The sequence below is a fragment of the Notamacropus eugenii genome, chromosome 2 (genome assembly GCF_028372415.1).
Source record: "Notamacropus eugenii isolate mMacEug1 chromosome 2, mMacEug1.pri_v2, whole genome shotgun sequence".
NCBI lineage: Eukaryota > Metazoa > Chordata > Mammalia > Diprotodontia > Macropodidae > Notamacropus > Notamacropus eugenii.
The window spans coordinates 69,027,376-69,043,502 of NC_092873.1; the positions used below are offsets into that span (position 1 = coordinate 69,027,376).

Sequence of the window (16,127 nt, forward strand, 5' to 3'; positions counted from 1 at the left end):
CCTAAGTAGCAGCAGTTGATTCCTTTCTAAGGGACTCACAAGAATCTGAGAATAACTGCTCCATTATCCCCATTTTACAGAAAAAAAACCCAGACCCACAAAAATGGTCACATCCAGGTATCTCTGGGCTCCCAGTTCATCACTCTTTCTCTCATATCATCCTGTCTCTCATTATACCATATCTTTACATCAAAGGGTTGTTTGAAGGAAAAGGTGGTACAGATCCTAATTGCTATTGAAATGGGAGTCACTTTTCTCAGAAATAGATGATACTTCTGCTGATCCAACAGAATAGTTTTCTCTGGGCTTTCAATATTTGACTTTGAATAGAATTCTAGGGAGAGAAACATGAAAAATGCACCTTTTAATGTTAAATGAAAGTGCATGCCTGTATTATGCCTGCCAAACCTTTACATGAAATTTTCCCTGTGACAGTATCTCATGATCTGAATAGCCTCCGGGATCAGAGGTCTGATCACTCAGGTAACATCAAGAGGAGGAAGAGGGTTAGAATGTTCCCAGACAATAGCCGCGTTTCCTTGGGGCGAATCCCACAATTTTCTAGCAATCAATTACCTTTGAGACAAACTCCAGTGAGTCTGTGCTTCTGAAATGATCTTTCATTAAAGCATAAAAAGATGATGGAATCAGAAAAGCACCAAACCTCTTTGTTTCTCCCTGGACTTGTCTGTGCAGTTGTGCTACCTTTGAAATCTCTCCGATGATACATCCCAATCACTTAGGGTTTCCTTTGATGGACTTCTTCAACATTAAACATATGCAAAAACGATCAACCCGTCCTTCTGCTTCACTTGGGAACATTTTATCTGCTGGGACTTGTGAAGGGAGAAGCTGTCAGACCTCAGCCAAATAGGCAAAAGTGTTCAGGGGCTAGACTGTGTTCCATTGTGAGCTATCGGAAAAAGCCACAGATTCTCCTGCAGTTTCGCCACCTTCTCTGCTTTCCTTCTTCATGCTCTGTCTCAGTTTGAAAGGTCAAGGCTGCTTAGTCCACTGAATTTCCTCATGAGAAATGTTTGCCATCTTCTCTTTTCACTAAGATCCACCCATTGAGATAATGGTCCCAACACTCACGGTTGGGCTGGGACTTTAGCTGCCTCTGAATCTGTAAAGAATTCAACTGCCTCACACAGAGTAAATGACCCAGCATGGTAGGGATCCATTGCTATGTTCCTGGGATTGCTCTCCTCAAGTCTTGCTTGCCCTTTGAAGACAAACATAATCTGCTTCTTGACTTGATGGAACATGGCTGTCTTTGATCATAGTTTTGAAGCTGGTGGGGACCTCAGAAGTTTTCTAATCCAAGCCTCTTATTTTACTGATGAGGAAACTAAGGGCCAGAGAGGATAAGTGGCTTACCCACATCACAGTAGGAGAGTTATTTTGACAGAATTTGGGAACTGGAAGGGACTTCACTGACTGATTAATACAACATCCACACAAAAGGAGCCTTCCCTATAAATTAAAAAAAACAAACAGTCTCTGCTTGAAGACCTCCAAGGAGGAGGAGAAAGAAGGGGAGGAGGGGAGAGAGGGAGAGAGGGGAGGGAAGGAGGAGGAAGAAGAAGAAGGGGAGGGGGAGGAGAGGAGAAGGGGAGGAGGAGGTGCTCATCCCTTCTAGAGGCAGCCCGTTCTATTCTGGGATGGCTTTAACTGCTAGGAAGTTTGCCCTGACATTCAGCCCCATTTCCCACTTTTCATCTCCCTTTCCCTTTCCCCTCATCACTCTCCTCATGGCTTAGGGGCAAACAAGCCGCATCTAGTGTCTCCTCCCCAGGATGGCCCTTTACTAGTTGCACCCGTCACCCTGCTCTCCCTTCTTTTCTGTCCACTAGACATGCCAAGGGCCTTCACAAGTCATAGACTCCAGCACCTTCCCCATCCTAATGCACTCCTCCAGACACTCTCGAGCTTATCCATGTCTGTCTTAGATTAGGAAGGCCCAGAACTGACCACAGTCATCTCAATGAGGTTGAGGGTGAGCAAAGGACGATGGACTCACCTCCCTAGTCCTGGATACTTTTCCCCACCCTCCTATCATCCTGTTGACTCCCAGTGAACTTGCATTCCGTCCAATCCTTCAGATTTGCTGGGGCTCCCTAGCTTCTTGAAGTTAATTAATAAGATTAATTAATGGAATTAATTTTGTTTTACTCAAGTACAAGGCTTTACATTGATTCCTCACGAACTGACAGATAATGCTTTCATCTGTCAAGATGAGATCCTGACCCTGTGATCCTCTTCTTCCCTGGCCTTGTCACCTGCAGACCACTTATGCCTCTATCTGACTTCCTGATAACAACCTCAGAGAGCCCAGAGTCAAGCACAGACACCCAGGGCACTCTACTGGAGACCTCTTGTCATGGTAGCATTGAGTCATCAGCCGCTACATTGGGGGCCTGGCCATTCAGCCCAGTTGGAGTACTGCCTCATTCCAAACTCTGCATTTCCTCCAAAAGAATGATAGGACCTATTTGATCAGTCTAGAATCACCTAGGCAGGAGCCAGAGCATTGAACTAGGAATTAAGAAGACCTGAATTCAAATCCCACCTCAGACACATATTAGCTGTGTGATTTTGACTGGCAGTGTAGAGATGCTATCAGTGACTAGAAGAACATTGACAAATAGTCTTTCCTTGCGCTCAGCCTAACACAAGGCTTGGGGAATGGAAGAGGAAGGGGAGGAGGAGGGAGGGAGGGAGGAGGGAGAGGACAGGAGGAATAGAAGAAAAGGGAGGAAGGAGGGGAGGGGAGCTCTCTTCTCAGCTCTCCTCTGCTGTGACGAGATCACCAGAAGCCCCTTGAGGGCAGGGGCAAATTGTTTCTCTTTTATGGTTTTCATATTTCCAGTGCTTAACATAGTGCCTGACACAGTGTGTCTTATAAATGTTTAATAAATGATGTTTAATAAGTGTTCGCTGACTCCCTGTAGTGAAGGAGAGGCCGCTCCTTCTGAAGAAGCTGTTCAGCAGCTTTGATTCTACTTGGGGAAACACTGAGTTCATGTGTACATGAAACTAGAGACAAAATAGGCACAAAGTGTATTTTACATATATATGTAAACACACACACACATGTTCATTTCGTGCCCATTTAGAGGCTACTAAAACTGGGGAGTCATGATAGATTTCTTATAGGAGGAAGCACTTGAAGTGCACTCTTTTTCCAGTGGGAAATAGCACCTGGAACACAGTAGGCACTTAATAAATGTTTGCCAAATTGAATTCTTGAATTGAAATGGTTGCATGATTGAGAAATAAACAAAATTACAAATTAACAAGAAAAATTGCTTATATTCTACAATAAGGAAACATGAAAATCTAAAGTAATTCATTCCCGAAGGGGATTATATATTTAATATTATAGGCCCAATTTTAACTAAATTAAAAAATATGAATTAGCTGTTGACTGTGATGAAAGTGGTTCCCAAATTTTGCATATAAGCTATACAACTACTTTCCTTTCTATTCTTTCTTTTCTACTTTTTTTATTTCTACTTTTTACAAATCTTAGGAAGTCCCCGACTGACAAATTATGAATGCATACCCAGACCTCGGAAGCAAACCTGATGATGCTGTGTGGTTAAGAAGAATTGGTTAGTCCTTTTGACTGTTGTACATAGATAAAGTGTTGGGGCCCATTTTTAAGGAGGCTCAGAATTCCAACAGGCAGAAGTAAGGAACAGATGTATCTAAGGGATGGGCTGTTACACTGAGATAGGAGATTGAATGTCATCTATGGGAAATGAGAGGAAAAGATGTGCTAAGATATTATTACCACTAACTTCTTGAAGTTATACTTGGTCTTAGTGTGTGGTTAGATGCTTGACAAACCACTTTCATGGGGCTCTTTTGCTCTGTGATCCTCAATGCAAGACCTTGGGAGACAAGGAGTACCCCTGATTCCCACTTCCCTGTTGTCTCTTGACCCAGTGAGTGGGGCAGGGGCATCCATGACAGTCCCAAGTGGCACCACCACATCACGGTCATTTGACTGACCCCCCCAACATCAGAAGTGCTGTTGGCTGGTTTACTTTCTGTTTACTCCTAACAGTCATCCCATTTCTCAAAGCCAGAGTCATAGCCTTTGATGTGCCTATGAAGTTTCCAAGGTGAAGAATCCAAGGAAATCCCTCCATACTCATTCTCTCCTTTGACTCTCCCTGCAACCTTTAGGTAGGCACTACAGCTATGATACTCATTTCAAAAAGAAGGAAACTGAGGCTCACAGAAACATCAAGGGACTTGCCCAGGATCATGCCATTAGGAAATATGAGATGGAGTTCACACTCAGGGATCCCAGAGTCCAAGTGGGGTATTCTCACCAGTATCAGATAAAAGGCCAAATTTATCATCTTGTCCCCTTTCACAAAGGGAAAAGGAGTCAAGGCCAGGACATGACTAGGGGGAAAATACATTCCAGTGTCCTCTTACATCTTCTCAACATATCTCCCTGTCTGTGGTCTCCTTGCCCTCGTGTTCTACCCCTGACTGATGATAATCATTTAATAACCTTTCTGGACTTTAACAAGGGCTGGAGCCTGAATTAATCATCCAGAAAAAGAGCCTGAACCTAACAGCCTCTTTGTTCTTTGAGCAAACTCAGAGAACACCTCTTCCTATGTCAACAAGGTCAGATGGGGCTGACTTAAGAGCATTCTTTATGAGACCCTTAACCCAAGGCTATCTTGAATGATGGAACTTTTCCCACATCTTAATATTTTGTGGACATATACTATGTTATGGCATGTTAATGGTAAAGGAAACACAGATGCAGGGTGTTGAATTCAGTGAACACTTTGTCAACTCTCTAATCTTATTGTATTTACAACTTATTAAGAAAATTCCTTTCTCATGGTATAGTTAAACATACATAGACACCATAAATCTGAGGGATACAGACATCCTGAGATTGTCCTAAAACAGATTTGAGTCTGACCATTCTTGTATGGGACAGTCAGAAGCTTTCTTCTGGCTCCATGACCATGCATCTACTAGTTTTAAGGGAATAAACAAAATGGATTTACATATCACCACCTTGTTTGCCTCCTTCAACCAAATTTTCAGGTGGACACTGACAAATGCTGGAAGTGTGATCTTTCCCATCAGTTTTTATCATGGAACATGGGACAAGGTCTAGCCAGAGAAATAGTGATTATCTAATGGTGGAACTTAAGAGTACCAATGTAGAAAGGAAAGTGGTGGAAGGAGAGGGGCTTAGAATAAGGAAAGAGAGTTTCAGATGGGGGAGGGGGAACTTTCAAGACACCTTCAAAATATATCACTTAGGGAGCTAATGACTCCACCTTATGGAAACTAATTCTGACTACCAGGCATTTGCACCTATTTTTAAAAAGAATTTTATTAGAAGCATGTGATAATTTATAAGAAGTATGGTGTAAAAATCGCTGGACTTGAAATCAGAAAACTCTAAGATCAGATCTTAAGCTTGCCACTCTCTGGACCCTCCCAAAGTGAAATGTGACATGAGATAGAAAAATGGGGACCAGCCCTCATGGAAGGGAGTTTCTTTATAAGGACAGGCTACTTCATTGTGCTTGAGGCAGGGCCAAGACAGGGGTGATCAGACAGACATCCAGGTGGGGAAATGCTATTGTCCACCTTGGGGAAGAGGTGAAAGTGCTAATGGAGAAGATGAGGAAGCATAAATCTAACCATAAACCATATTGCTATCAGGATGTTTGTGGAGCAGTTAGTCCCAGGTGTATAGATGAAGAAAGGGGGAAAGCCTATTGTTGGAGAAGACTCAAGTTGAGAGCTCCTCAGACCGTTAGATTAGAAGATAAAATGTGGAGATTGCTGGAGCTTCCCTCAACCCTCCATAATGAGCTTGCCTGCACCAAAATGTCTTTCCCCAACTTGTTTTCTGTAAAGGCAACTGTCACCCTTCCTTTGTCCCCTGGTCCCCTCCCCAATGTGCCTATTCTCAGTGTTCTCAGGGCTGGGGTCCCCTGTGTCTCCTCCCACCTAACTTTGCCTACATGCCATGAGTGCTTGCATATTTTGGGGAGTACTTTCCAATATGGTGAAAAGAGATACCTTTGGGCAAGAAGAGTAAGTGATGGTCTAACAAAAACTATCCAAAATCCGCAGTGGCCCTGAAACTGGAGAACTGGATCTGCCAGCTTTGTGGATCTAGTCCAACCCCATCTCAGATGTCCCCTCTGCTGAACAAGGTCTTAAGCCTTATTGTCCAGCACTCAGTTCTTCCCCAATCTCTGCTTTTGCTGACTCAGTATCATCCTCTAATGATTCATGTCATAACCGCACCCCCCCCCCAAAACAGAGAAGGTTTCATGAGACCCTGGGGCTAAACATAGTTAGTTCACTATTTGGTGGCCAGTCTTGGCTTGATGAGCCCCCTGAACTGATCCAAGTTTATCCTAGGACAATAGACACACAGACCACCATGTTATCACCCTACCCAATAAACTCCAGTGCTTCCTATTGCCTCTAGAACCATGTAAAAAACCCTCACCCTTCACAACCTGGCTCCAGGCTGCCTCTCCAGCCTCACTGGTCATTGATCTCCTGTCCATGCTGGCCCATGCAGCTAACCTGGCTCCTCTGGTCCTTGCTTGCTGATTGACCGATTGATGGTCACATTCATATGTGAAACATTTTGAGACTTGGAGGGCCTGCCAGGGCAAGAGGGAACAGCTCTAAGTTGTCAGTCACCAGCAGCTATAATGAGTCATTGGGCAGAACTATGTATGTGAAAATGAAATGGTAACCCCCAAATCCACAAAAGGGACCCTCATCTTTGAGCCCCAAACACCAGAGAGCCAACACTTTGACAACTCTCTTCCACTGCATTGATAACTCAGAACTACTGGCTTAGGAACTGGAGCTTTATCCATGATTTCCAAGGAATTGTGGCCATTATGCAAATCTCAGGCCACTAGAGGACAAGGAGCTCTCACTCTCACCCCCTACCATTCCATCCTGGAATATGGACAGTTGGCCTGAGAAGGGTCTTTTTATGGTCTCAGAACACAAGCATGGCTGGTCTGCTCCCAAAGAGTGGTAAACATTGGCAAAGCTTCACAAGTCTTTTTCTTTCTTACTTTCTTTTCATGGAAAGCAATGGAGTGAGAAAAAAACCAACGATTTCCCCCCAGACAACGAAAAGTCACCCAAATTAGGAGTTATTGACCTCTGTTGTGCCTGGCATTCCTTTGGCAGGTAACTTGGTGAAGCCTATGGGCCCCTTCTTGGAGTCATGCTTTTAAATCTAAGATAAAATACAAGGATTACAAAAGAAAACAATTATATGAAAATATAGTTACCTGATTTAAAAAAGAACGAAATCTCAAATTCATGGATCTCTGGTTGAGTTTCTTGTCTAAGACAAATGCAGGTGGGTAGTCTTTGGGTCAAGCATTTCCCCCTCCCCCCACAATTGAATACTGTGTATGAGCAGCTGTGATTATTTGCATTTAAGAGGCAATGCTAAGATGATTCCCTAGCATGTGCACAACATGGAATGAACACGAGTCTCTGATGGAGTCCTCGGGCTTTGATTTCTTTGGGACTAGTTCTAGGAAGAGAGGAAGGAGGCTGAGGGACTTTAATCCCCAGCAAATGGTGGCTCCTGCCTCTGAGTGGTCAGGACATAAGCCTTCCCCATTGTCCTCCCACATAGTGGCAGAGGATGAAAGAGGACCAAGATAACTTGCCCCTAATTAGGGAATAATAACCCCAGGCTTTGCTGGCAAAGAGAAATCCAGGTTCCTGGCTTCTCTCCCACCCATCCACACCCATGCACACAGAAGGAAAAGAAAAGAGAAAGAACTACAGAGGAAAATGTAATATTGGGGGCAGAACAAAGCTGTGGATGGCACTTGACTGCATCCCTTCTTAAGGAGGAACAGATGCCTATGGTACCTGAGAATGAGAGGACAATGTGGAAAAGTCCAAGAGTTCCAGTTGTGGGGACAGCCTCTGTGTTACTTTTAAATTTACAATCAAACACGTCGTCTTTTCTCAGACACCAACATAGACCAATTCTACTGATGGCTATTGGAAGACCAGAGTTGACATTGAGCTCAGCCTTCCTAGACATGAGGCCCTCTTGGTTGGTCCTAAGAGCATCTGTGTGAGGAATCCCGGCGTGAGGGACCTACTCCCAGCAGCATCTTCAGTTTGCAGAAAACCAAACTGAAACAAAACCTGAGACTCAGGGAGGGGAGGTCATTGGCTTTGGACCAAAAGACTAGCACATGGCAAAGACTAGCACATATCATTAAAGTTCTGCTCATCTCAGGACTGGCACTTTTCCACTGCCTAAGGCACCATGTGGTAGGGCTAACAGTCTCATGTCTGTAATGCTTTCCACCACGGTTGCTGTCTATAGTTCCACACCCAGTGGTTATTATGTGTATGAAGGCATGGTTTTGGTGCCTTAGAATCTGGAAGCTGGAAGTGCTACCTTTTCTTATATATTATCTATAAATAGATAATATGTCCATAAAATAGAGCAATATGTCAGAGATGGGACTTTTTCTATTAAAAAGAGGAAACTTGGGAGGGGCCCATGGAGCTCCTATTCCACCATCCTTGGAAGAACAACAATATTGTAGTGCCATCCTGGATGCAGATTTGGCAGCCCACACTGGCTCCCTTCAGTCTCCAGCCAAGCTCCACAGGATATCTTCTAAGAAGTCTCCTTGGATACATGGTTTGTGCATGAACTTCCTTGTCTTCTCCCTAGCACAACAGTCACTCACTGGGAAAGGATTTTGGTGCTAAATGAAGGCTAAATGAAGGTGTAGAAACTGACCCAATCCCTTCCTCACCTGCACTCCTCTTTAGGGAGCCTTTGTTCCAGTCCCTGACATGAGGCACCCAGGTTCTGGTGCCACTCTCACAATACGACCTAAAGGAAACCATTTTGCTTCGAGTTTTCAAGGAAGATTCCAGAAATTCAGCATTCACTTCCTGATACATCCAAATGCATAAGAATCAAGTGTCTGCTATGTGTGAGACATTCATTGAATCTAAAAATGTTACAGATATTTCAAGTGAATGAGTAGTTGTGAAGGTTGAGTGAGATACAGTCATTTATGTTAGCCAACGGATGAGGGAAGCTTATAGTTATTAACAGTATAAAGGATTATAGGCCTGGGGAGGTTCCATACAGGAAAAAGTCTCTTCCCTTGCTACTTCCACTTATGGAACTCCATGATGGAGACCTAGTGTCATCAAGTGTCCATCCATCCATGGTCCATGAGCCTCGTCTGATTCTAGGTCAAGAACAGCAGTTCCTGCTGAGCCTGCACCTACCCTGCTTACAGAGTGCCAGGCTTCAGCTGCTTCAGGAAAATTTTTCCTCGGAAGAAGCGGCCAAGACCGCGGGCACGGCCCTGATTCATTGTGTTTCACGGCCCAGTGCCCACATCAGCACACACAAGAGCCAGGAGAGCAGAAACTGACAGAACTCATTAGAAGCTGTGTACTTGTCGGGGATCTCACATCAAATTATGTCCTTGAGGCTGGGGTGACGGAGGGTTGGGACCAGAGGCGGGGTGGGAGGCGGGACCAGGGGCGGGACTGGACTTCCTGGAATCTCAAGCTTTAGTAACATCTGGTAACATCCTGTTTCCCAGTGGAGAAGCATTAAAGGTACTTAGGTGTGACCTGAGACCTTCACCCATACTCTAAAGCACCATTGCCGCACCATTCCTTCAAACTCAGCCCTCAATCTGTCAAGTCGCATGAGTTGAGTATGAAAGCTGGTAGCCAGAGGTCCTGCCACATGCTGCCTCCTCTGCTTCTTCATGTCCTGGTATTTCTGCGGCTGGTCTCTGACATCCCCATTGGGCTTTTCAGCCCTGTTTGCAGGCACATGCATGTACACAAAGGCACATACGTACATATGAAGGATGATGGCCATTGAGGCAGCTTCTTGACTCCACTGTCAGAGGGAGTTGCTTCCAAATGCATGTGTGTGAGCATTTGCCTTTGTCCCAAGGGAGGATTCAATCTGGATGAAAGGGGGGGCATGATTGTGATATAAACATAAAAGGTATCAATGAAACTTATTAAAATTTAATTAAAAATCACAAGACCTTGAGAAAAAGGAGAAAAAGCAATGAGAGGCAACGTTGCCCCTCTAATGTTATGGGGCAGCATGGCCCATGTAGAGACAGACATAAGATGGTCCATAGAGACATGCCCCTCATGAACAATAAGTAACCACTTTCTTTGTTCACCCTCCCATGGATCGTGTCCTGGAAACTGAACAGGATAGCAGGTCAGAGCAAGAGGCAAGCCCCACTGCATGGCTCAAAAAAGGCTCCAAAGCACCATTCCCCCAGCCCAATGACTTCAAGCTCTCTCTAAAGGAGCAGGGGCTGAGTTCACAAAACAAGAAGTGAATGAGATGGGGCCTTTGCCGACAGAGTGTAGAATCAGGGCTCTAACCTGTCTTATTCTGGTGTGTTTCAAGGGGGCTTGACCTTCCTGCAAAGACCTATGGCCAGACTAGGTATTCATAACCTGAAGAAACTAAAGGTGACTTGGTTCTTTCTTGGTAGAACAGTGAAAGATATACTACTTTCTTTTATATTTTTTTCTGTATTCTATTAGCTGTTAATATTTTCTCCCCCTCTAAATCTGCAGAAAAGCTTTCTGTGCCTCAGTGGTTCCCCTCAGGATGCATGCAGGATGTTAATGTAGAGTGCTGTGGTTTTCTGAATCTCCCAAACCTCCATTCTCTGTCCTCTCTGTGTCATCTTATTCTGCACTTCCTGTCCCTTGGTGTAATTTCCCCAAGATTATCAAAAGCTTTACTTTCATCCACCTATAGAGAGATGTCTAGTCCAGGCATTTGAAGTAGCTCTCTCTCTCGCATGACCAGGTTAATAAGCACAGAATATTAGCTTGGCTGCACTGTAACAGGTGGTTATTGTTACAATGGTGGGAAGATGCTTTGTATTTATGGGATTGCACATTCATCGAAGTATAGCCAATGTTGTCAAATTCTAGGATGGTTAGAGATTGTGCACATTTTGCTGAATTTCACTGCCCCAAGAACTGACCCTACCTTCCACAGGTCAATTATGTAAATATTCTTCATGATTTTCTCCTTTGAAATAGAGAGGTCATATCTTCCCTTCTCATGTTATCCTTGCTTCTCTTAAACAGTGGAAAAGTTAGGTGGTCATTTTCCCTTCTTTGAAGTCTATGTTAGCTGTTGGCACATAACCCTAATGTGCAAACTGAATATAGATGGATGATATTACCCTTTATAGTGTACAGAAAAGGTCAATTTGGACCTTAGATTGTGGAGAAGAGAGTCATGTATGTAGAGATTTGAAAGATAGGTTGCGAAGGACTCTAAGAGCCAAACAGAGAAGTTTACACTTTGGCTCAGAGACAGTGGGCAGTGATTCAAGCTTACTGAGTTGGAGAGGCAGCATTCATATCTTTGCTTAAAGAAAAGCACATTGGCAGTTGCATGAAGGCTGAATTGCAGTGGAGAGTGATTGGGAGCAGGGAGACCAATTTGGAAGCCCTTGCAATCAACCAGGGAGAGGGAATGATGGTCTGAACTAAGGGGAAGCTGGGTGAGCAGAAAGAAGGGTTCAGAAGGAAGACAGAATCAGAGGCAGAAATGGCAAGATTTGGGTGACTGATCTTTGAAGTGAGGGAGGAAACAATACTGAATTCAGGCTTACAGACCTGAGAGACTAGAGGGATGGCAGTACACTTGATAGATGGTGACATTTGGCAGAGGGGTGAATGTGAAGGTGGGAGAAAGATTTCTGTTTTGGACCCGTGGAATTTCAATTGTCTCAGAGACAGAGTTCAGGAAAAAGTCTAGAACTGGATAATTAGATCTGTGAGTCATCTGGCACCAATGATAATGAAATCCTTGGCTATCCCTGTGGACATTGAGAGTGTCTGGAGAGGAGAGCCCAGAGAGTAGCCTTTCAGTGTATTATATATAGATGATGAGCCACTGATGGAGACGGAGCCCGAGGGGTCCTACCAGTAAGACAACAAAGAGAGAGAACAGTGTCACAAAGACCAAGAGAGGAAAGAGCATCTGGGAGGAGAGAATGTAACAGAGAAACTGGGAAGATTTAGAACTGAAAAAAGACTACCTGACTTGATTGATTAGAAATCATTAAGATAAAGTTTCAATTGAGTGAAACACCTACTGTGTGCCAGGTACCATGTTAACCACTGGGTGAGCACCTATCGTATGCTTACTGGGTAAAGTGATGAAATCAGAAGTCAGATGACAAAGGAGTGAGGAGTGAAGGAGAGGAGAGAAATTCAAGTCCAGGTGACTTTTTCTGTGAGTTAGATGGAGAAGGGAGGAAAGCGATAGGACAGAATCTTGAAGGATGGAGCACTGGTGAAAGGCAAAGGACCATGGGCGGTCTCCCATGTCTGTGTCATCGACTGCCTGTTGGGGGTCTCCACCCAGACATCTCCTAAGTATCGCAAAGGGCCCCACACAAGGACCATCATCTCCCCCCAGAGGGCAAAGTTCTTAAGGGAAGCCCTGGTCTTGCCTTGACTTTGTAACTTCAGTATTAGCCATGTGACCTTAGGCAAGCCAGCTGTTCTTGGGCAGTCTTCTTAATGGTAAAGCAAAGGTGTTGTACTCAGTGGCCCCTAGGAGCCTTTCAGTTCTAAATGCTGGGTTCTGTGAAGGCTCACATAAAAGCTGGATCCACAGGAGCAGTGGGTTTAGCAAAGGCTTATCTCCAACTATGCCATATTTCTGACCCTCTGGAGCCTCAGGATTTTTCACCATGCTTGTGTCCTGGACCCCTCCGGCAGACTGTCTGGAGCTGCCTGGGTGCCGCAGCTTAGAAAACATTTCTAAAGGCATAAAATAAAAGCCTCTGAAATATAGAGGAAATCAATCTGATTGCAATCCAGCTGTCAGGATATTTTTAATTTAAAATATATTAAGGACCCCAGGTTAAGAACAACTCTCCTTAGGGATTCATGGCTCAAGTAATGCTTTGCTATTAGATCTGGTCCCAAAGGTCCGGCAGAGGAAGGAGGGTGGATGGGAGCCAGGTTTGATGGGCACACACAGGCGTATTTTCCACACAGAATAAATACTGAATTTAGAGATCTCATTTCAAATCTTATCTCAGCCATTTGCTGTGTGATCATCATCGATTCACTTGTCCTGAATCTTCATCTGTACCTTCATTTCCTCATGCATAAAATGGAGCTGTGACTTCACCATCTACCTTGCAAGGCTGTTGGGAGACCCATTGACACCTTGCATGGAAAGCATTTTTCAAACACTTAAATTGCCACATAAATAAATGTCAACTCATGATTACAGGACCATGGAATGTCAGAACTACACATGCCCTTGGCCAGCAAGGCCAAGCTGTTCACTTTATGGAAGAGGAAACTAAGGCCAAAAGGTCAAGAGATTTGTTTAAGATTCTCAAGAATCCAAGTCAACCTTGTTTGTCTGGATTTGACAGTCTTCACCACGTGCTCTGCCCCACTTCTCCCTAGTGTATCTTGGGGTCACTTGGGGTCACAAGAGTCTTCCTGATACTAAGCACCTTGCATAGTGTCTTACATAGCAAATGTTTTTTTATGACTGAACAAAAAGCAAGTTTTGTTGTGTTTTGTTTTCCAATCCAAATTGCCATGAATTCTGGGTGAAAGAAGAGCTTGAGAGCAGTGAGGGGGAGAACAGAACCCAGTGCCAGGCAGCATGCCCTTTGGAGAGAGGCTGTGCCTGGAGCAGGAAGACCTCACCATCCCTCCTTTTCTTTTTCTTCAAAATGTGGTGGTGACAATGCATCAATCGTCTTTGTTACAAGATGGGGTCAGGGTCCAGAGAGAAAGCGCATGTGAAGCCCATGCTTTCTGAATGTTAGAGACAGAGGTATTCTTTTATAAAGAGCATGGCATGGTTTACAGGGCACAGCCTCCCTGGCAGTAAAAGTATCCTATTGATATTTTATAGGAGAGTAAACTGAACCTTGGAAACAGAGCCTCTCCAGGGCCTGTCATCACATATGTTACCGATAAGAAGGGGGCCCAGGATCTCCATACTGCTGAATCTTGGTTCTGGGTCCAGTATGGAAGACTCTTTTCAAAGAGTTTCTAAGGCTCCAAATCCATTTTACACACCACCCCCAACAGCAATGGAAACCAGAGGCAGCCTAGGTCCTAGCCATGCAGGGCTGTATTACAGCAGGCTGCAGGCGCCAGGGAAAAACAAAAACCAAGGCCAGAAGTCTCATCTTCTTTCTCTTGGGAAAGAGAAGACAATGCAGAGTTAAGGATGTACTAGAGAGAGCAACGAGGCAGGGACTCATGTAATGGCTGGATAACTCATGTGGGACACAGAGGGTATGGCCAGGAGACACATGGACCCTGGGGGTTTCCAGGTGCCTATGAAGCTTGTGGCCCACTTTAAACTGGTCTGTAGAATGTGCTAAGCTCCCTCTGGTTCCCAGTATAGAGCAGCATCTCTTCAGTGTTACCAGTGGGATCAGCTGGCATGTGAGGGGGTGGCCATCGGTCCCCACATCTTCTCATCGGCCATTAATCATGGGAGCTGGGGGCCCTGATGACCTCTCCATCTGGGACACGCAGCTCAAGCCTTTGCCGTGTTCTTGGTTTAATCCTGTAGGTGATGCCATCTACATAATCTTCTTTGGCTTTCAATCTACTGATCCATTAATACTCTCCCAATCCTCCAAGCCTGAGAAGAAAAGCATCTTTCCTGCCTTATTTCATCTGGTTTCGGGTTATTACTGGTGTTGTTATCCTGGGTAGTGTTGTTACTGTGGATAGTGACGGTGTTGGCATTGTTGGTGGGGTTTGGGGAGGGAATGGGAGTTGTCACCTCCAAATCCCTGGACACACAGTAACGCTAGCAGGATCAGGCCTGATTTTAGTTTGATCTGAGGAGAAGCCCTGGGCAACAGCCCTTCCCTACCCCTACCCCCAACCCTGCCTTTTTTTTAACCACCTGTGTGGTATTGGGAAAGTCACCCTGCCTCTCTGGGTCTCAGTTTCCTCATTTAGAAAATGAAGGTGTTGAAATACTTGACCTTTGAGGTTCATTCCCAGCCCTCAACTTGCCAAAAGAAGGTTGTGGATTCCCGTGTGTCTAAGACCCATATGTAAGAAGGCCTCTAGGCAGGAGCATATTTAAGTGATCCTAGCAGAGGGACTCCAGGGAAATCCATAAATCTGAGTCTCAGTTCAGGTACCAAATAACTATATCACCTTGGGAAGAGCTTTCCCCTATCTAGGTCTCAGTTTCCTCATCTGAAAAATGAGTGAGTTGGATTGGATGACATCTATAAATGTGCTTCCATTAACTCTATACCTATATTCTTCTCCCCAAAACCATTCCTTTTGGGGGGGGGGGTGGTTTTGTAACTCTAGAATAAAGCTGAATACATAGCAGGCACTTAAAATCCTTATGGATTGATTGGTCCTAGAAATTAGTCATGTTCAAATACGTAGGTAATGGGTTTGGATCCAGAAATCTTCAAATCACAGATTTTGAGCCTGAAGAAAGCTCTGAGACCATCTCACCCAACCCCCTCTTACTTTGCAGATTTGAAAACTGAGGCCCAGAGAGGTTCAATGATTTGTAGACTTACAGGACTATAGAATCGCAAATATAAAGTTGAAATCTATGTTAGTGCCCACTTGATCCTGCCCCCAAGGAGGTGAGTGCCTGCTTCAACATCACATGGGCCAGGAGGTAGCAGAGTAGGGTCTCAAATGCTCCAGATCCAGAGCTTTTTCCATTGCAAGACTTTCACCCTCAAACAGAGTTGGGTCTTTACCCAATGCAACCCTCAATCAATTGCACCAGAGGTCTTTGTTCCTTAGCTAAGAGTTGATGGAGAACCACAGAATCTTGGGGCTAGAAGGCACTGTGGGCACCTGACCCTTCAGCCTGGCCAAAGACCTCTAGAGGCTGAGAGCTCACCAGCTCGAGGCCCCTCCCACTTGGGGACAGTTTATGTGGTTGGGAATCTTTTCTTGTTACTGGTAATTCTGGGCACACAGTGGACACATGCAGGTATATGTGGGTGGATCTTCCTTGTGACTCTGAAGAT

At 44.7% G+C, this 16,127-nt stretch overlaps 1 protein-coding gene across 21 annotated transcripts in view; it reads right to left on the minus strand.

The window, feature by feature from the left end:
• PCBP3 (poly(rC) binding protein 3) overlaps positions 1 to 16,127 on the minus strand; it is a 398,673-nt gene that overhangs the window by 92,648 nt on the left and 289,898 nt on the right. The window lies entirely within an intron of this gene.